Source organism: Adiantum capillus-veneris, chromosome 5 (genome assembly GCF_014529385.1).
Source record: "Adiantum capillus-veneris isolate H3 chromosome 5, ASM1452938v2, whole genome shotgun sequence".
Lineage (NCBI taxonomy): Eukaryota > Viridiplantae > Streptophyta > Polypodiopsida > Polypodiales > Pteridaceae > Adiantum > Adiantum capillus-veneris.
The window spans coordinates 146,986,100-147,007,128 of NC_140935.1; the positions used below are offsets into that span (position 1 = coordinate 146,986,100).

At 42.1% G+C, this 21,029-nt stretch overlaps 1 pseudogene; it reads right to left on the bottom strand.

The window, feature by feature from the left end:
- Window positions 1-850: 850 nt before the first annotated feature.
- Window positions 851-1,595, bottom strand: LOC147458247 (uncharacterized; annotated as a pseudogene).
- Between the last annotated feature and the right edge of the window lie 19,434 nt (window positions 1,596-21,029).

Genomic DNA, 21,029 nt, shown 5'->3' on the forward strand with positions numbered 1-21,029 from the left:
ATGTCTCATAGATGGTTGATAGCCATATTTGCTGTGCAAGTGGGAGTTGGCGTGTACACAACTATGCTCTCTTGCGCCATATATGCCCGTCGGGCATGAAATGAAATAACTTGCAAGCATATTGCCAAATCCTTCCCAATTTTGTATGCTCCTAGCATAGACCAAACGTGGGGAAGCTCAATGCAAGATGCAGAAATTGAAGCCTTGCTTCATATAACTATGTCTGGCCTCGTTGCCAACAAATGCTATTGACGACATATGCCATAGCAAAGAGAATCAACCTTGTCGATCATGTACAAAAAATTGACCTTGTCAAGAAATTTCAACTGAAAGTGGTTAGCTCTGGGCTAGCATCTTTGTCGACTTCTGAAAGCAGTGACAAGAGGTCGGCCATGCCGAGCTCTGTGCACCCTTCATGAAGCCGATCCACAGGGTGTGCCGATCTCCGTGAGATTCCATGGGAATCAAAAGTGAGCTGCTGATGATCTGTACAGCAGATCAGGGCTGCAAGTACTCAAGCCATGCTTGAGCCATGTTGGCATGTGAAACATTGATTCGATGCCAACAAAATGGTAATGCTTAAAACAATTGTCACAAGCCGTGCTTGTGCTGGGAGTGTCTAAATTGCACTCATATATGTTGCACGCAAAGTATATGAGGCTTGTCATGATTTTTCTAACCACAGAAGCACCTTGTGCGTGGCATGTGTGTAAAAAATAGTTGTTACCAGCCTTGCTTGTGGATGCGAGGCCAAAATACTTACTCGTCTAGTGCATGCAAAATATACACAGCATGTCTGAAAAACTTTGGAAAACAAAAACCAAATCTATGCATACCTTGCCTGTGAAGGTCAAAGAGCTACATCAGTCGTCGGCGCACTTGCTTGCTTGGTTGGTTGCATGCAACCATAATCACCTAACGGGTAGCCCTTTCGATTGCCACGGCGACAAGCCCCAAGAGTCTGTTGCCTCGACTGTAAAGAATGCCCGTTGTATAAACGGTGTGTGCTTTCCTGAGAAAAACGCCAAGGGTGGAATGCCGAGGTCGAATACAATTGTCTGTAGATATATGCAAAAAATTCAGTGTGAAAAACGGCCCATACAGCCTTGCCGATGCCGTGTCTTAGTCGCAGCCCTAGCCGATTTCGAGAAGGAGACAGTGTCTAGCCCTGGTTGGTGTGGCGGGGCCCCTGGGGTGGCCCGTGGGCACCCTAGGGCGCCCACCAATGTAAAAAGAAAGTAAAAAGAAGACGTTTTTGGGTGATGGCAGCAGTTGCCGCCTGCGCAGGCCAAAAACCTTGCATGGGGACGCGCTACAGGCGCTGGCTGGCCAAGAGACTGTGTCGACATCGCTTCCTTGGCCCAGGGAGATTCTCTAGAGACCATGCATGGCCGATTTGATTCAGGTCGCCGACACACCCTCGTCCATGCTAGGGTTGTTGCCCACGGTTCTCTGTGCCGAGAAATCTCGCCATGCCCGGTTGAAGATGAGAGAGAGATAAAAGCCAAAGAGCCATGCCTTCCTTTGCTTTCCCTCTCTGCCATGGCCTTCTTGCAGCACGACCTTGCCATGCATCCATGAAAGGACTCTGCCATGTTGCTCCTTCTTTGTCGAAAGGAGGGCGAGCTTCCATGAACCGCAAAGAGAGAGAGAGAGAGAGAGAGAGAGAGAGAGAGAGAGAGAGAGAGAGAGAGAGAGAGAGAGAGAGAGAGAGAGAGAGAGAGAGAGAGAGAGAGAGAGAGAGAGAGAGAGAGAGAGAGAGAGAGAGAGAACGAAGATCCATGGCCTCCATGCCTCTTTCTTCCTCCCCCTTCTCCCGTGAGCTTTGATACCAGTGTAAGGTCAGGGGAACTGACATGCTAATCTGATCCTCCACCCAACCGTCCATACTTATAGGCTCTTAGCCCTAGGATCCTCTGTCCACACTGCTAGCTAGCCCGTGGCCGGGGTCCGTGATCCCCCTTTAGGGTAGGGCCCTGCCCGTAGGACCCGTGTCCTGACATTACTCCCCCCTTTGGAAGAGTTTTCGTCCTCGAAAACACAAGTGGTGGTATCTTCATAAGAACACTAATGTTTTCCACCGTGGCATCCCTCATGGATCCAACGGTTTGTTGAATCGGAACCCGATTCATTGGGAGGTTCAATGAAATCAAGAATAACATCTTGATTTTCCACATTGTTTTCCCTCTCCAACCGTCTTGGTTAACTAACCCGTAACCAACATAATGTGAAGACTCCATTTAAAACTCACTTGAGTATGTTAAACGAGTTCTCATAACGAAGAGGTGTCTAAATTTATACCCAAGTTTCAGACTTTCTGGAGGTACTTGAATGTGCAATATAACCTCGGCTCATCTTTCCATGAAAGTACTATGCTGACATATTCATCAGCAGCAACCAAGTCCTTGACTTGCTATGGTTTCTTGCCAATAGCCAACCGTATGAAAACTGATGATTAACAATAGGTTGGTAACCTAATAGGAGATAAAAGTGTCCTTTCAAGGTTTTGAAAAAAACCTCCAAAACCATAATAGATCCACTCATTTTGTAAAATCCTTTCATGAGGTTATAGTTCAAGGCCTACTACACATGGAAAAAATAAGAAACTTGTAAAATTTCTCATCTTTTGGTCACACCAAGCCTCCAAAGTTGATGGACCAGTGCATTTTCATCAAAACAGTCATTTCTTACGGTTTGTTGCATAAAAATAAGATTAGGGATTTTTGTAGGACTTGAGATAAATTCCCTAGTTAACTTCAATGGGTTGGTGATTAGAACATATAATTGCTTCTCACTCACTATTTTTTGTTTTTCCAAAATAAATAGGTTTCTATAGCCACGCTCAATACAAATAATATATGCATGTTTTTTTAGTTCCATATTGTCCTTTATGTTCATAAGGAGCCATGGAGCATGTCAAAAGAATAATACATTTCTTACCAAGGGGAATCTTGGGGACAAAGATGAAGTGTTAAATACAGCAAACATGAAAAAACTGGGTTCAACATTATGAGTTGTAGAATCCCATAGAAACTATTCAATATCTAGCCAAATTTGATCCTTATGACTAGATATGGTTACTACCTACAAAATGCATGTAGTTGTCACAAGAATCTAACAATATTGAAAAAGCTATACTTGATAAACTAGAATGTTTCGTTTTCTTCTCTAATTGAAAAAATCAACCATCGTTGTGTACTATGCAAAATAGTGTATTAGGTGCCTCAAAACTCAAGGATATATTAGCTTTATGTTACAGTATGAGACATAGAAAATCAAAACTACATTTGGATATCATGAAATCCACCAAAAAAATCATAGAAGAGCTAAAATTGGCTAAAAAACAGGATTTGATAATTTTTGTAATTTGGTCATAGCTTACAACTTTAGTATTTCTTTCTCCCTAGAAGCATCAAGACATGTTGAGGACTACTAAAGATAGTTCTCTAGCATTATAGACCTCACAAACATGAATTCTAGAGTGGTATAGTTGCAAAAAGTTGAAAAAAGCCAAAAACAGGACCCGTTTTTTCACACAGTTTAGGTTGTGAAATGTTGTGCAAGGACAATGTTAAAGATGGAATTGATATTCCAAAAAAATGTCGAGTTTGTTTCAGCTCATGAGACAACTTTCTAGATAGATAGCACCTCAAAATCCATTTTGAAACTCTTGACATAATTCAAGGAAAATGGTCACTTAACAGGACATAAAAGTGTCCCAGGACATAAAAGTGTCCCATTACCAACCTAGTGTTAAGGTTGATAACTTGAGAATAACAGGCAGAGACTAAAAGTAGCCGTAACATGCCTTTCATCATATGAAGCAAACTCCCAACTAGAAAGGTAACCGATCCAGTTGTTTCACTTCTTGCTAACGTATGCACTTAGCATATCCTTTAGTGTGATTTAACGTATGCACTTTGCATATCCTTTATTACTAAATAGAATGCTTGTAAACTGCCCATCCTACTCGGGATGAATAGCAGCAGTAAGAGTGAGGTTCTTTTTCCCCAACCACTTACAGAAAGTCGTCCACGACTGACGACAAACTATGACTCAATCATTGAGTATCCAGCCATATACTCGATATGGAATGGAGACAACCAACTAGGTTGAAAGCAGATTGGAGTTTCAAGCATCCAATCACAAACACCCATACTTATCCATCACCTTGTATGGCACCCATACTAAATATGCAAGAGAAATTGCACTGACAGTGCAAAAAATTGCAGAAACAATAATGTCCATGAAGTTGCATGCCGCTCCGAATAAATTTGTGTTAAACACTAGGGCCCATAACACCTAGTGTGCATGCATTTAACACAAACATATCCGAACCGCAAGTCCATGATGAGACTTTGGACCATAACAGAATGTGACAACCCAATCACACCTAGGTACCAACCATGAGACATTCTCATGTACATAGCATACTTAGCTATATGTAGAAACAACCCTCCGTTAAGGTGGTTTCACAACACTTGTGATCATAACAAGTTTGTACTTAGTACCCGACAATTTTTGGCCACTGAAATTGCTCCTGATACTGTGTGCTCAAAATGGTCGAATCCATGGATGCGACCAGCACCTAGGGACTTCGTCGTGGCACATTGTTAGATAGTTGGCGCCAGTGTCAGTCCCAGAGACTCATATTCTCCACATGTGGAATATGTCTCAAACAAGGATATCAATAAAAGAGACATCCATCAAGTATGAGCTTGTACTTGTGTGTGGAGGTAACTACAAACACTCTACGAAAATAGGGAGAGGGACCCTCATTCATTTCTCCACACTGGCTAAACCGAACTCCTTGAGTCCCTAGACCATGCTGTATCCCATGTGAAAACATGTGCCAAATCGAACCCTACAAGTAGGTTCGTAACATCATAAGGTAGAAAGGTAGATTGAACACTTGGTCCAAAATACTTTGTGCCGACATGCCCTTTGCATGGCTCTGTAACATTCAAGCGTGCTTATACGTCTTGAAAAAAAAAACCAAGCAAAGCATACAAAAAATGGAATAACACCAAATCAATAGATGCGTACCTGGAGATTTGAACATAATGTTCACTTACTCGTATGCAAACGAAGAGGAGCACATCTCCTACCTGAATAAACAAACAGTATTGCACTGGGAACCGTGGGTGTTGCCGTCACAATCCAACCCCTTTGGTTAAAATCTATGTAGTCAAATCCCTTGGTAAGACCCTTCGTAGAAACTGCTCAAGTAGCATTTAACGTTAACCAACATAGTTAACCGTGTACATACTGATTGGAATCAACTTGAAAAGTTGAGTTTGTCTGCTAATACCGCGTGGTAGATTGCGGAATTCTTTCTTGAAATTCTAACTGGGAGAGATCAAACTGTGATCCTCAAGGCAGATCAATTGTGATCCTCAATGCCTATGGGATGATGTAGCAGTCACCCGCCGGGTCGTACCCCAAAACACTATGTCCATAGACACTCCGTAGTGCTATAGAGAGAGTAGGAAATCCACACAAGTGAACTGCCTAGCTCATGTGGACAACCATACTATCTCAATTGATTGCTGCATCTATACTTCCTTGTAGAGATTAGCTACTGTGAGTTGAAGATTTTCAAAAACTCAACTTGAGTGTCGCACTGAGAACAGGTAGTGCAAAAATGACACCCTAAACATCCGTAATGACAAGACTCTTGCTTGTCCATTAATGTCGAGGTGTACTCCCCTGGGTAGATCTGTTCGATCTTGAGAACAATCACCCAAAGAATGCCAATAGTTGGGTCATACCCTTGGCTTAACAATGGCTCTTAGCCTGCATGGCTCATAGCCCTTATGCAAATTAGTGTTCAATGGACGAACCGATGAAGACTAATTTGAGTAGCATCTTATCCACGTGCTAGCTGAGAGTTAGAGCACCTTGATCCATACTGACTCTCCAGCAAAACACGTATCAAAAGCTTCTTAGAAGATGTGCATTATTCTCGTAAAGAGAGAGAGAGAGAGAGAGAGAGAGAGAGAGAGAGAGAGAGAGAGAGAGAGAGAGAGAAGAAGAAGAAGAGTGTGCTGGGTGGAGGAACTTTCCTTAAGTTTTTAGAGTGTACCAAAGCTATGTGCTTTGACGCATCTTATGCCACACTTGCAGCTTATCCTATAAGCATTCCACAGTTTTCAGGTATGACTCTCTTGTGTGTAGAGGTAACATCCAAACACAAACACATCTTGACCTACCTTCCTTGTAGGGGTCGTATTTGTATGAAAATGACTTAGGCATGGGCACTTTGCCTGTAAATTAAGTCCAAATTTTAGGTTCCTTTTAGTGTTGTTGTGTGGTAACCCACAATCAGGTGAAACAATCCATCACGTATTCTGTCCTTGACCGAGTTACGAGTGCGATAGCGGAAGTGTAATGCGTGAAGCGGTAGAATCGAATCTATCTCGCTAGCATACCTTGCTGAGAGTGATGGCCTCAAACGTGAGAACCAAAACCATAAGTGCCTTGCACAGTGTAAACTGGTAGGGATTGTGTGAGCTAATATTCCCTATTTTGCCAGTTCCTCAAACTTGTGTGCCAATGCCCTTGACTCCAAGTCATTGGGCAGTACCTGGGCACAATGGAGAAGCCTTGCTTCATGTAAAATTTCCAAAGCACTTTGCTTTGCACAATGAAAGTAATTGCCAAGTAAAGTGTAAACATAGAAAAAAACAAGAAAAACTTAAATTTGGTGAACCTGGTAGTTGTTTCTGCAATCATTTGTCATGAAATTCCAAAGGAAAAGCTCGCGTAAAGGTGGCTCATAGCCAAATCGTCCGTGTGAGAGAGAGTTGTCGCATATGTATATTCGCCCTCTTGTATCATATACATCCGTCGTATACGGAATAAAATAATCTGCAAACCGTTTGCCAAAGCCTTCCCAAGTTTGTATGCTCATAGCATATGCCAAACGTGGTGAGTCATTATGCAAGATGCATAAAGAGAAGCCTTGCTTCACCTAAATCAGGTAGTGCTAATAGCCAACTGATGTGGCTGCAAATAGCATGACAAAAAGAGTCGACCTGCTTGGCATTATGAATGATAGCCGTGATCATTCATTCTATTGCATACGAGAGTTACGAAGCACATGCGCAATAACTTCATGCTGTCAAGGGCCTTGCCCATTTCACAACCAATGTAGTATCATGTGAGAACTGTTATGTGAGAACTGCAATGCTCCTCCCTGCCAGGTTTGATTGCCATTGTGCATGACAATCACCACCCCTAGCATTAGTGTCTGCATCACAACATAGTGTGGTTAAATGATGTATAGGTAGAGAATCCTTGCTTCTCTGCAAGTCCAAACTCAGGGCTCTTGCCAGTCGTGTTGAAATCGGCCATGCCGATCAGCGATCCAACCATGCAAAACAACTTTTGCACGCATGAGCCGAATGCGCATGAGCCAAATTAGCCACCGGCCTTGCCGTTGCATCAAAGATGACGCTTGGAAATTTGATATGTATAAGTCTGCAAAATAGCATCACATAGGGATTAAGAAAATCCTTGGAAGAACGAAAAGACCAACCTGATGAGCATGGCGTTTGTCCGTGTACGCGGCAAACATAGCCGCCACTCGATCAACACTATCGTCTTTGTCTAGGAGCTTTGCCCCTTCACCAAGCCAAACAACAGGCCTGCATCTTGGCCTCCCTTCGAGGCTTGCATGCAGCCTCGGGTACCATCCTTGGGCTCCTTGTGGACTATCCCCTTGATGGAAATTGATGCATGAAGCAACCATGGTGTGATGGATTACTTCGCTAATAGAACCATGACGCTGAGAGTTTATGTATTCGGCCATCTCTTTAGGTAATCCTGCACAAAATTGTTGTCTTTGCTTGGCAAAGTCTATCTTTTGAAAGACAATAGCCTTGAGATGTAAATCCCAAAACTTGTCTACATACTTGTGGATAGACTCATGAGAGAGAATCTTCAAGATGCGCCATTCGGTAAGCACTTTTTCCTTTGCATCGCTTGCAAGGAATTGCTTCGCGATGGAAACTCGTAGAGTTTTTCATGCCTTTGGGGCTTCACCGTTGACACAAAGGCTAGCCCACCATTAATGAGCTGATTTTTGGAAGTGCATAGCTACATGGCGTAGCTTGGAGGATTCCGTGAAGCCCTCATCTCCAAAGGCCGCATCAAATTGCTGGATGAAGGCCAACACTTTGTCAATTGCTGGATGAAGGCCAACACTTTGTCAATAGCACCAAAGGTGCCATCATAGGTGAGAAAACAGATACTCTTTCCTCCCTCCTTGAGCTTCTTTAGCTTTTGTGACCTTCGCCATGCAGGGTATGATTTGCAATGTCCTCCCCTTTGTATTCTCTAGAAGAATAGACATAGCTTTCGTCGGAAGAGGAGGAAGGTGAAGAAGAAGGAGAAGAGTGTGACCTATTTCTAGCCCTTTTCTTCCTTTGTTTCCTCTCTTCCCATTCGGAACGATGAGGAGAAGGACTGTGTGTTGATCTTTTCCTCTTGGGAGCAGTGGACGATTGTCTAGACCGCCGTCTTTCTGGAGCCACATCTTCGAAGAAACTTAAACTTTCATTGATTTATTTCTCTTTGGATTCCTCCTCTCGTATGGGAGAGAGTCTTCTTTTCGGGGTCTCTTCAAGAGGCCTCCTAAGCTCTCTCTCCTCTTGGAGAGGAAGGTAAATCCCATAAGTGCAAAGTTGTTGAGTAACTTTGGCTTGCAAGGCAGAGTTGCCCATAGCTTGTTGCAACCTAGTTACCAGATAATTCACAAACATGGGGGCATCATCATTAGCAGCTTCATGTGCAAAATCAAATTTATCAATGTTCATTCTACTCTCTTACTTATTGTCAACCATGTTAACAAAATTTTATGTATGTACTTAGTGTATGCTTTGGCAATTCAAAACCTTAGTTGCCACTCCTCTTAGCCTTTGAAAATTAACTCTTAAGTATCTACATCCACAGCTCAAAGTGGTTAATTATAGAGAATAGTAGAGTAAGTATAACATAGCAGAGTTGCCGAATGCTAGCTCCTTTTGGACTTCTTCTGGCTCAATAATGGTAAAGCCGTAGTCAAGTCTACAAAGACTCCAATATTACGTCCAAAGCTCCTGAGGTGTGCACCATATCCCACATAGTGGGCTATACAAAACCGATAATAGATCCCAGTTCCACTTACCATTATATAATTAACAACATTAACCATTTATAGGCTACTTCAGGACCTCTCTTCTTAAGCAAGAAAAGAGATCTGATACCAATGTAATGGAATTGGCCTTTTAACTTGAGAGTAGTGGAAATTAATGAGAGTACTTTTGAGAAATTACTTTGTGAGCATAGCGGGTGAACATAATTGAATATAGCAACATAAAAATAGCAATTAGTTAACTTGGCACGAACAATACTTTTGCAAGAGAGAGAATTTAGAGAACATGACAACAACTGAGGAGTGGATTTATGTGGAGCCGGTCCCCCCTCCAATAGGCATTTGTATTATTATTTCTTTCACTAAGAGAGACTTGTTACAATACAATCTTTGTGTTCCTTATGACCTAGGTGATGCAATAAAGATGGAAAGCTTCATGCATCACAAGCATAAGATAAACTTTGAAGAAAGCTTTAACTATCCCAAGCCTCACTCCCAAGACCTCAAACACCTTCGAAGGTGGAGAGAGCTAGCAGGGAATGAGGGTAGGGAAAAGGAAGAAGAAACATTTCATAGGAGAAATAATTAGTTCCTCACTTATCATCACTCTTCTTGCTAGCATACATAATAGCATAGTAGATGGAGAAGATGACAAGCTTAAGCATTGAAGCATGGCTCTTGGTTGGATTTGCACTCCATAGCCAAGAGTGTTGGTGTAGGCTCTCAACTTCTCAAGGAGCTTGCAGAAGGAGATGGAGCTCTTGCACTTTGCAGACACATAATGAGAGTGTGTGTGGGTGAGTATACCCCCTAAGAAACCCCCTAGCTTGCTTGGGTCGACCCACCCTTGTAGCTCATGCTTGAAGCTCATTGGACCCTCCAGGCCTAGCTAATCACAAGCAAGAGGCATTACAATCAACAAGGGTAGCCTTGGGACAAGTGTCCCCCTTTCCCCTTTGAGAGAGAGGACTTGATAAATGCAAAGACAATTAATTAAATCTCCTAAATTATCATTGGACCCCTTGGGTGGTCAACCAATAGGCTTCAGGCACACCATGAGGGCAACATGAGGAGGAACTTGACAAGTGTCCCTTATGCTTTCTTTGTACCAAGTATGCCTTGTGTGAGTGTGTGGGTGTTCTCTCTCATCCCCCCTCATGTAGGGCTCGCCCCCTCCTTGTAGGGATTAGATATTTAACTTTTGACACCTCAAGCCCCTCATGCATAGGCCTAGTTCCCACGACAAGCTTGACCCTTAAGCACTTTAAGCTTGGGCTGGGTTCTCACCTCAAGTGCAACCCTAGCATCTCAAGCATGACAACCATCTCAAGCACCTCAAGCACTTTAAGCTTGGGCCGGGTTCCCACCTCAAGCCCCTCATGCATAGGCCTAGTTCCCATGACAAGCTTGACCCTTAAGCACTTTAAGCTTGGGCTGGGTTCTCACCTCAAGTGCAACCCTAGCATCTCAAGCATGACAACCATCTCAAGCACCTCAAGCACTTTAAGCTTGGGCCGGGTTCCCACCTCAAGCTTGGGCCAGGTTCCCACCTCAAGCTCAGCCCTAGCTTACCTAAGGTCAAAGGACTTTTACACTAACTATTGGAGGTCTTCAATGAAGCTAACCCTAAGGTCTTCTGCTCCATTTGTTAGACTTGCTCTTTGATAGACGATCTCTCATTTGGGCCCCTTTACCATTGGCCCCATGTTGAGATAGATCTATAAGCACATCTCAATATCTTAACCCTTATTCCTGTTTATTCTCCCACATTAAGTGATCAATTTAATATGAGAAAATCATTTGGGTTGGTTATTAGTTTTATGACAAAGAGTTTTAGAGATACCTTGTGATGGTGGGATAGATATACTTATGCTTTAGGAGTATCACCTTTGTGGGGCCGTATTTGGCATTATGGACATACCTTGCATGGCTGCTATGAGATATTTTGGCTAGCTGCTTTTGGGCCTAGAGGCATTCAAGGAGGTTTATGTATGGCTGCTGCAAACTCGTGGCAGACGGACATTGTGGGGAGAGGTATTGTTGTGCCAGGCAGGGCCCAGTGAGTCACCATGCAGGTTCAAGGTGGCCTAGAGGGCTTCTTGAACATTTATGTGCCCCCAACCATGTGAGTGCGTGGGTTGAGTTTTGGTCACATATTGTGGAGCGTTTGCCTCATGCAAAGGAATGGTGCATTGAAGGGGACTTCAACGTGCTTGAGGACCCTACGGAGAGGATAGTAGGCAACCATGCTACTGTACATGGAGCTCAGTTGGCTGCTTGGGAGCACCTATGCATGACTTTGATGATTTCAGATGTATGGCATCATGCAAACTTTGTGTAGCCTTCAGACACCCTCTCTTTATCTCAGTTGGATCATAGAGCAGGAGGGTTGAATCTATCTATGATAGATCTTTTTTACGATAGCGACCATGTCTATGACGTGGGGAATTCAAAAAGCATTTTGGCAAGGACTAATTTTTCAGTGATGCCTAGCTCGATCTTACTAAGAAAGCTCTAAACTTTTTCTTTGATGTAAACAAGGGCATTTCATCAAAATTGTTTCTTGTGTCATTTCTTGGAGTGTGTTGATTGCAGGAAATGCAAGAGCTCAGAGGAAGGATTTGTACTAGATCAAGAGGATAAATAGTAAGCTCCTCAAGAATGTGCTACTTAAAAAAGACATAGATTTACGAAGCTCACAAAAGCACAAGTTTTCTCTCCATGGGCTTCTTACCCTAAATGTCATGGATGATATGCCCAACACGATTGTGGCAAAGATGCACATTGGATGCAAAGGGAAGGTATGTTTCCATATGCAAAATGACATGCTTGGTGGCACTTTGGTTGATTCTCTCTGGAATTTTATCACTCGGAATGTATTGACTACAGGATATGTCCAACATGGCTAGGACAAGGAAGCTCTTGGTGGTTTTAACCAGAGGTGAAGGGAAGGCCTTTCTCCTACCGCAATTTCCTATGCTTACACAATGAATACTTATGGCCTAATGCAAGACACTTACATGTGGGAGAATTCACAACAAGATTGTTGGCTGTGCAAAAAGATGTGATTGGTGATACTATGGTTGATAGCATAGACAGACAGAGCGTCAAAAGCGATGAGCTATCAAAACCAATCCAACATGACAAAAAGAGTTTCACCAATTTTTGGGGAACACATTTTTGAAGTTTGTATGCCAAATCTGGTACCCTCATGAAAGCATGAGAAGTTCTTTTTCTGGAATGTTATCTCTTGGAATGTGTTGATTGCAGGATATCCTCAACATGGCTGTGGCAGACTCTTTATCTTTCTTGCTATTTTTAACAGAGGCAAAGGCATGCAGACTTCTTGTGAGACAGATGGTGTGATCCTTGGAAGCAACAAAGACATGGAGACTCTTTGCAAAGGAAGCTTTATCTGACATCATCATATTGGTTAGGACAATCAACAAATGAATGTAGAAACAGAAGGTATGTAAATACTTTGTGCTCTTTACTCATTACTGAGAACACAGTGAAACGAACACACTGGAAATTGCACGCTGCCGTGGGAATGGCACGTTCCCTCATATTATTAAAATTGAGGAGTGTTAGGAAATAAGACGTAGCTAAATAGATATTTGAGTAGATTACTTAATGGAGAGAGATAGATTTCACACACAAAAGATTATAGAGTAGAGAGAGAGAGAGAGAGTACACACGATATACGTGGTTCACCCAATGTGGGCTACGTCCACGGGAAAGCAGCCACTGAATGGCTTTAGTACTTCAAAACAAAAAGTAGTTTACAAAGGGATTATATCCTTAATGGAGCTCCCACCTTGCTTCACTCTCACCACCTCACACTCATCTTGTTGTATCAACTTCACACTCTGAAATGTGTGTAGAAATGGCCTCCTTTTATAGGCCAAAAGGGCTGCCCTCTCTCATAAGAGGTAGCCATGTGTAGCCGCCCTTGTGTAGATAAGTCCAAATTGGACCTCCAATCCGCCCATGTGTGTGGCCGCCCTTGAGAAGACAAGTCCGCTTTTGAATTCGACCACCGGCCACCGGCCATTGACTTCCGACCACCGGCCCACCGGCCATTGACTACCGGCCACCGGCCAACCGACTGGTTGTTTTCCGACCACTTTCTGGCCGCCGTCCGGCCATAATATTCCGGCGAGGGAAAAAAAAGTATGCCCCTGATTTTTGGCAGTGAAAATTTTGGGCGAGTGATTTTCCTTCACGCACGATGGTTTCTCCTCATAATGGGGGCCTTACAAATGTGCGCTTTTTCCACAGAAAATTATAAGGGTAAATTAGGCTCCATACATAACAGGGAGGACTCTGCAAACTGCCCCATGCAAGGAGACTTGCATGTTTTCTTTTTCTTTCACAAGTCCTATTACCTTAAGGTGACAACCCTCACTTCGATCTATACAAATGCGGCTAACAAAGCACTCTAGCTTTAAAATGATTTGGCATTACACCAAATTTGGCATACGCTTGCGCTTTTTTTCGAAGTACACCACATTTGGTATACATGTTGATAAAGGCATTCGAAAGCAAAAAGTTTTTTATCAACAAAAAAAACGATGACGTTTAGATTGATAATATCATGAATTGGGCGCATTACACCACATTTGGCATGCGTTTTTTTTTTGAAGTACACCACATTTGGCATACATGTTGATAAAGGCTTTGGAAAGCAAAACGTTTTTTATCAACCAGAAAAATCGCTGATGTTTTGATTGATAATATCATCTTGAATTCTTTTGCTCTTACTTTGCATTACATCTTCTAAAAAGAGCCTAGATTTTGAAAGAGAGAGAGAGAGAGAGAGAGAGAGAGAGAGAGTGAAATACAAGATAAAAACCTAAAATAGAAAAGAGAGACATAAACACAGAATAAAAAGAAGAGAGATAAACATAGCCCCGGATTAGAGAAAACATGGATATTTGATTTAGGCGAGGAGTGGAGCCCATTTTAGCACCTTGCGTAATGCCACAACCCTTTGAGATGTAAGCATAGTCTTCAAGACCAAAGCATAGGTGATTTCAACTTTTTGTCCATGTAGGTATCTTGCGTATTGGCCCATCCCTTCAAGATGTAACCATAGCCTTCAAGACCAAAGCATAGGTAATTTCATCTGGAGAGACACCCTCACTTCACATTCATTGCAAGCAAAGCAGAGCTTTGTAGCCCCATTGTTGGGCATAGCAAGAAAGCAGTGTACTGCAAGAGATGTCATCCCGCACATGCAACTCCTTAAGCATCTTTTATGCTTTTCGAAGTGCAGAACATTTGGCATATTAATATCATGCAAGTTCTTTTGCCCATATCAGCATCTTGCGTAGTGCCACACGCCTTCAAGATGCAAGCATAGGTGATTGCAATTGGAGAGATGCCGTTGCAATGCTTCAGCTGAAAACAACCCAGAGATTCTTGGCCTTGCCCCTATTTGGCATATCCAAAATCAATGCACTTCAATTGACAACATCCCGGTCAGGAAGTTCCTGAAGTGTTTTTTTTTTTTTTGCATTTTGAAATAGACCACATTTGGCATACATGTCAACTAAGGTTGCAAGCATCACATTTACTTTGAGCAGCCCCTAACTAACAATATCGTCATGAATTCTTTTGCATGTATTAGCATCTTGAGTGGTGCCACGAGAAGCAAGTGTAAGTTGCTGCATCTAAGAGGGTTTCCCTTGCTTAACATCTGCTGAATACAGCCCAGAGCTTCCTAGCCTTTCCCCTATTCGTCATATCCTGAAATTAACAAAGTCCAAGAGATAGTTAGCTCCTTCAGCACTTAGACTGTGCTTTTTGAAGTACACCAAATTTGGCATACAGATTGACCAAGACATTGCCAAGCACGACATTTTCATTCAACAACTCTTGACTAACGAATCATCATGAATTCGTTTTGCCCATATTAGTGTCTTGCGTAGTGCCACATGCCTTGAAAATGCAAGCATAGGTAATTGCATACGCAGAGATGTCCTCACTTTGCATCCTCTAAAATAAGCCCAAAGCTTCCTGGCCTTGCCCCTGTTGGGCATGTCGTGCAATCAAAACTCTCCAAGAGAGGACTTCTCGAACAGGCGGCTGATCCTCAAGAAACTTTTGTACTTTCTGAAGTGCACCACATTTGTCATACATGTCGACCAAGGCATTTCCAAGCATTCTATTTTTCCTCAACAACCCCTGATTAACAATGTCATCGTGAATTCTTTTGTCAATATCAGTGTCTTGCGTAGTACCACATGCCTTCAAAACGCAAGCATAGGTAATTGCATTCCGAAAGATGGCCTCACTTTGCATCCTCTAAAAACAACATGGAGCTTCTTGGCACTGCCCCTATTGGGCATATCCCATGATCAAAACACTCCAAGAAAGGGTATGTGGGGTAGGCAACTCCTCGAGCACTTTTTGTGATTTTTGAAGTAGATGAAATTTGGCAATCATGTTGGCTAGGGCGTTGCAAAGCACGATCTTTTCTTTCAACAGCCCTTGACTAAAGCTAGGATCTTGAATTCTTTTACATATATAAATTTCTTACGTAGTGCTACATGAATTCAAGACAAAAATGCGTAGATATATCTACGTTTTCTTTTAGCAGCCCCTGACTAACAATCTCATCTTGAATGATTTTTCCCATATCAGCATGTTGAGCGGTGGCACACACCTTCAAGATGCAAGCATAATTGATTGCATCTAGAGAGATGCCCTTGCTTTGCATCCACTAAGATCTACTTAGAACTTCCTGGCCTTGCCCCCATTCGGCATATCATATCATGCAATCAATGAATTCCAAAAGACAACGGCCTAGATAGTGTCTCCTCAAGCAATTTTTGTGCTTTTTGAAGGACACCATATTAGCATACATATAGACCAAGACATTGCGAAGCACAACATTTTCTTTCAATTGCTATTGACTAACATGAATTCCTTTGTCGGTATTAGCATCTTGAGTAGTGAAATATGCCTTTTAGATACAAGCGTAAGTGATTTCATGTGGAGACATGCCCTCACTTTGCATATTTTGAAAACACCCTAGAGCTTTTGAGGCTTGCCTTTGTTCGACGTATCCTGCAATCAATGAATTGCAAGACACATCATCCCAGATAGGTAGCTCTTCAAGTGAGTTTTGAAAGACACCACATTTGGCATACATGTCGACCAAGGCATTACCAAGCACGACATTTTATTTCATCAGCCCCTAACTAACAATATCATGGTGAATTCTTTTGCCGGTATCAACATCTTGAGCGGTGGCACACTCTTTCAAAACAAGATGCAAGTATAAGTGATTGCATCTCGAGAGATGCCTTTTCTTTGCATTGCATCAATTGAAAATAGCCTAGGGCGTCTTGGCCTTGCCCTCGTTTGGCATATTCTATAATCAATGAATTCCAGGAGACAACATCATAGAGAAATAGCTCCTCAAGAACTTTTTATGCGTTTTGAAGGACACTACATTTGTTGTGCATGTCGGTTAATGCATTGCACTCCCTCTTTGTCTCTCTTGCTCGCTATTTCTCTTACTACTTTGCTCACATGCATCACCATGTTTGTCAAGAGTCTTTGACTCATAATATTGAGAGCGGATTTTTTGAGATGGGGCTCAACTCAAAGCTCCCACCAGACAACCACTCCGTGAGACCCTACACACGCATATTTCTTAGGGGCACCACCCTCTTTTATGGAGAAAGAAGGAAACCAAAACAAACCATATACAACACACACACACACACACACACACACACACACACATACACCCCTTCCTTATGTGCTTCAACACAAAATGCCCTTCAACCATTCAACACACACTCCTTAAGCAATCCCTTTGAACAGTGCACAAACTCACATGCAAAGATTGACCTTCACCATATTAGTGCTCATATACTTCTAAGAAAAGCAAGCACAAAACCTCAAAACTCAAAACACCATAATGCACAAATACTTGACAACTCCTTTCCTTTCCCAAAAGAAGAGACTACTTACACACATAAGGCGGCATGCATAGAGAGCTCTTCTCCATCTATGCAGCCCCAAGACTTACTTACACACAACATAAGGAGAGAAGCCAAGCAAATAGACACCATGGTGCACAAAAAACTTTCTCAACAAACAAGCAACCCAATGAGCACAAAATATGAGAAGCTGCCAAGATAGGCTTACCAATTTTACATGCGTTTAGAGCAAAAGTGTGACGACGACACCCCAATTGCAACAATTTGTTGATCAAACCATGAGATAGATCATTGAACTTGATATCCTTGCTCTCATATAGAATCTACAATCCTTATTTAGGGATGAGTATGGTAAGAGAAATGTTTGCAAGAGAATGGTAGCAATAGCATATTGATGCTCTCTCTATGGTGCCGCTTATGATAGCGAGCTTAGGAAATGGATAGGGAGACAAGAGGAGAGAGAGATTAGGGCTTCCCTAACCTTACAGGAGCTTATTTGCAGCAATGGAGTAGGTGTGTGTATTTTTGTGCTTGCCAAAGGGCCTTTTTATAGTTGTACAAGACCTTGGGTTAGGTTAAACTTGACTAGGGTAGGTAATTAACCATAGTTAGGTTCCCTTTTGACCATTCCTTCAATTATGAAAATAAGCGACTTATTTTTTCATTAAAAATAGCCTTTTAGGTCATGGAGGCTCCATAAGGGTTGATAATGTATGTGGGCCCCACCATGATGTCCCTCCAGTGGCTCCTGCAGAGTGTCCCCATCCTGTTTGTTGTGTCTCTGGAAGCATCTTGAGCCGACCCCTCCACATGCAAGTGGTTTTTAACTCCCCATTGGTATTTTACAATGTTGGAGAAGTCAAGAAAACTTTTCACCTTTGTGGTTTACGTGATTGTAACTTTGACCTGCAGTAACAGTGTCCGCAGCACCTTGTTTTCACCATAACTTTCAGCCTGTAACTCAGAATTGGGTGCTGTAAAAGGCAAAGTTGACCTTCTCAAAGTGTTTAAGCTGATTTTGGAGTGTTCCTCAAGTATACCCAGGAGCTAAGGTGTTTAAGATGCATCCAAAACACCTTTTGAACCAAGTCTCCTTGTAGGGGCCCCTTTAGCATGCATCCAAGGTGTAGCATGGTTTTTTCAAAAGGGAATCCACCTTAAACAAATGAGGTAGGCTCCAATAAAGTTTGATTTATTTGGAATATACATTATATTTAATATTTGTTGACCAACACAAGAAAATGATCCAAGACTTGGGTCACATAGTGGTGGGGAAGGGAAGGCCTACAAGGTTAACCCTACCCTTGAGAGAAGATGGGTAAGATAAGTGCCCATAAATTATTTATTTACAAATTATGGGATGTAGATAGGTATTTAAATTAGTAAAGGTAATTAGTTAAAAGAATATGCATTAAAAAAACTAGGAGAGTAGAATTAAGTTTACTATTTACATTTAGCATGAAGAGAGAAATATGATGTAAATGCATAAAGATCTAAGAGGGGTAAGGTGTTTGTATGGAAACAGGCTATTACGGAAAGAGAGAATGAACACTAGGTTAAAACTTTGATAAAAAATATATACATTTGAGTAGAAATGTAGTGCAAATGCAAGGTTACCATTTAACGCTACTCATATTAGCCCTCCCCCTTCATCTAGGATCATTCATGCTCCTAGATGAAACAAAAGAGTTTTTTCCTTTTTCTTTTCTTTCTTTTTTTTTCTTTTTTTCTTTTTTTTTTCTAAAAAAAGGAGGAGTGATATACACTCTTTTACTCCATTAGACCTGCTTTTCATTACCTCAATCCCATAAATCGGAGATGGGAGGGTTGCCTTGGGTATGTTGAGATTCCAAGGCTGGTTCTTCTTTGCACATCAAAGCTTTAAAAATAGGTGGATCATTTGCCAAGCCGAAGGGAGCCATGCCAATTTGGAGCTTAGACGATGTAGGTAGATGACTTCCTATCAACGGATTGATACGTTGAAAGTAGGGCTTTAATCTCCATCCATTGACTCTGGTCTTGTGGAGTTTTCCTGATAAATCTGCTAATCTGTAACTACCATTCCCAAACTTTGTTTTTATCATGAAAGGTCCCTCCCATCTTTGCAAAAACTTTTTGTCAAAGTCGAGTATCAAGTCGGTTATCATAGCGAAGAACCAACATACCTTCCTTCATTCCTTTCCCCTTGAGCTTCTTGTTGATTTTGTCTCTTTGGCTTGTGGCTTGGGCAATGTAATAGTCGATGGACTCTTCTCTATCAAGCTCAAGTCGTTGAAGATCTAAAATTCTTTCCTGCAAAGCTTCTTTTGGCCTCTTTGCTCCCCGTGAGAGAATGCGTAGGCTTGCAATCTCCACCTCAATAGGAAGGAGTGCCTCCTGTCCATATACCAAATGAAAAGGAGTGAATTGAGTGGATACCTTGAAAGATGTTCTGTATGCCCATAGGGCTGTGGTCAAATGACGATCCCAGTCGTTTGGTCGATCTGCAACCTGCTTAGAAATGATCTTACATATCATTCCATTCACCTTTTCAACCAACCCATTGCATTGAGGGTAGTAAGGTGTAGAATGCAAATGTTTGACTTTTAACTTTGCCAAAAGATTATCTAGGAGCTCTGCTCTAAACCCTGGACCACGATCTGACAAAATCTCTAATGGTGTGCCGAATCTACTGCATATGTGATCAAAGATAAATTTTGATACCTCCTCGGCTGTAATTCGTGTTGTTCTTGTTGCCTCCGCCCATCGTGTCATGTAATCTACTCCCACAATGATGAAGACCTTCCCGGTAGATGTGCGAGGTAAGGGGCCTATTGCATCCACACCCCACTTCTCAAAAGGACCATACGAAATTATTGGAACTCGAGGTTCATAAGTGAGTCGTCGATCTCCAGCAATCTGACAACCTTTGCATGACTTACACCAATGCTGGACATCACGGTGTAGACTTGGCCAAACAAACCCTGCTTGCAAAATCTTCCTGTTTGTAATATCATGAGAAAAATGACCCCCACAGACATCATCATGGCATGAAAAGAGGATTCTCTCTATTTCTTGAACAGAGGGCACCCTTCTTAGCACCAAATCTTTCCCTTTATGATACAGATCATCTCCTATGAGTTGGTAAGGAGTTGCCTTTTTTACCAACCTATGCCATTGCACTTTATCCAAGTGTTTAGGGCACTCACCAGTTTGGAGGAAAAATATGATGTCCTTCAAATCCTCTTGGCCTTGGTACTTTGGTTCGTAGAGCTTCACACCTCCCACCATGATCAGAAGTTTCTCATTGGCAAGATAATCTGCTTCCTTGTTGAGGGTTCTCACAACATGCTGTACCTGTGTAGCTTCAAAGTTCTTTATCAAAGCCTTCACCTGTCTAAGCCACTCCACTAGAGTAGGGTTCTTGCACTTCCATATCCCTTGGATTTGCCTAATAACTAGTAAGGAATCACCTCCTATTATAAGTCTTTCGATGCCAAGTTTTCTGCATTCTTCAAGCCCCAACTTTAAGGTGACATACTCAGCCTCATTATTAGAATGAACATTTTTCGAGGTGATACCTTTCTTAACAAGAACTTCCCTTTGTGGACTTAGAATAAGAACCCCCCCTGCTGCCTGATCGTGTTGTCGTCGGTAAGCTCCATCAAAGCACAAAATGTGTGCATTGTCCATCTCCTCCTCATTATTTTGTGGTGTAGCTTTGTCTCCTGCCTTTGGTGACTCTTTCCTTTCTCTCACTTTGTATGTGAGAATGTCTGCAAGACCTGCCCTTGTGCTATCTTCCACAAGAAAAGTGTATTCAAACTCTTGAAGTTCTAGAATCCATTTGGCTATCCTAGATGAGAGGCTCATGTGTTGCACAACATATGGTAAATTGTTTTCCATGGTGAGAATGACAAATGGTGCAGGTAAGAGATATGATCGAAACTTTCTTA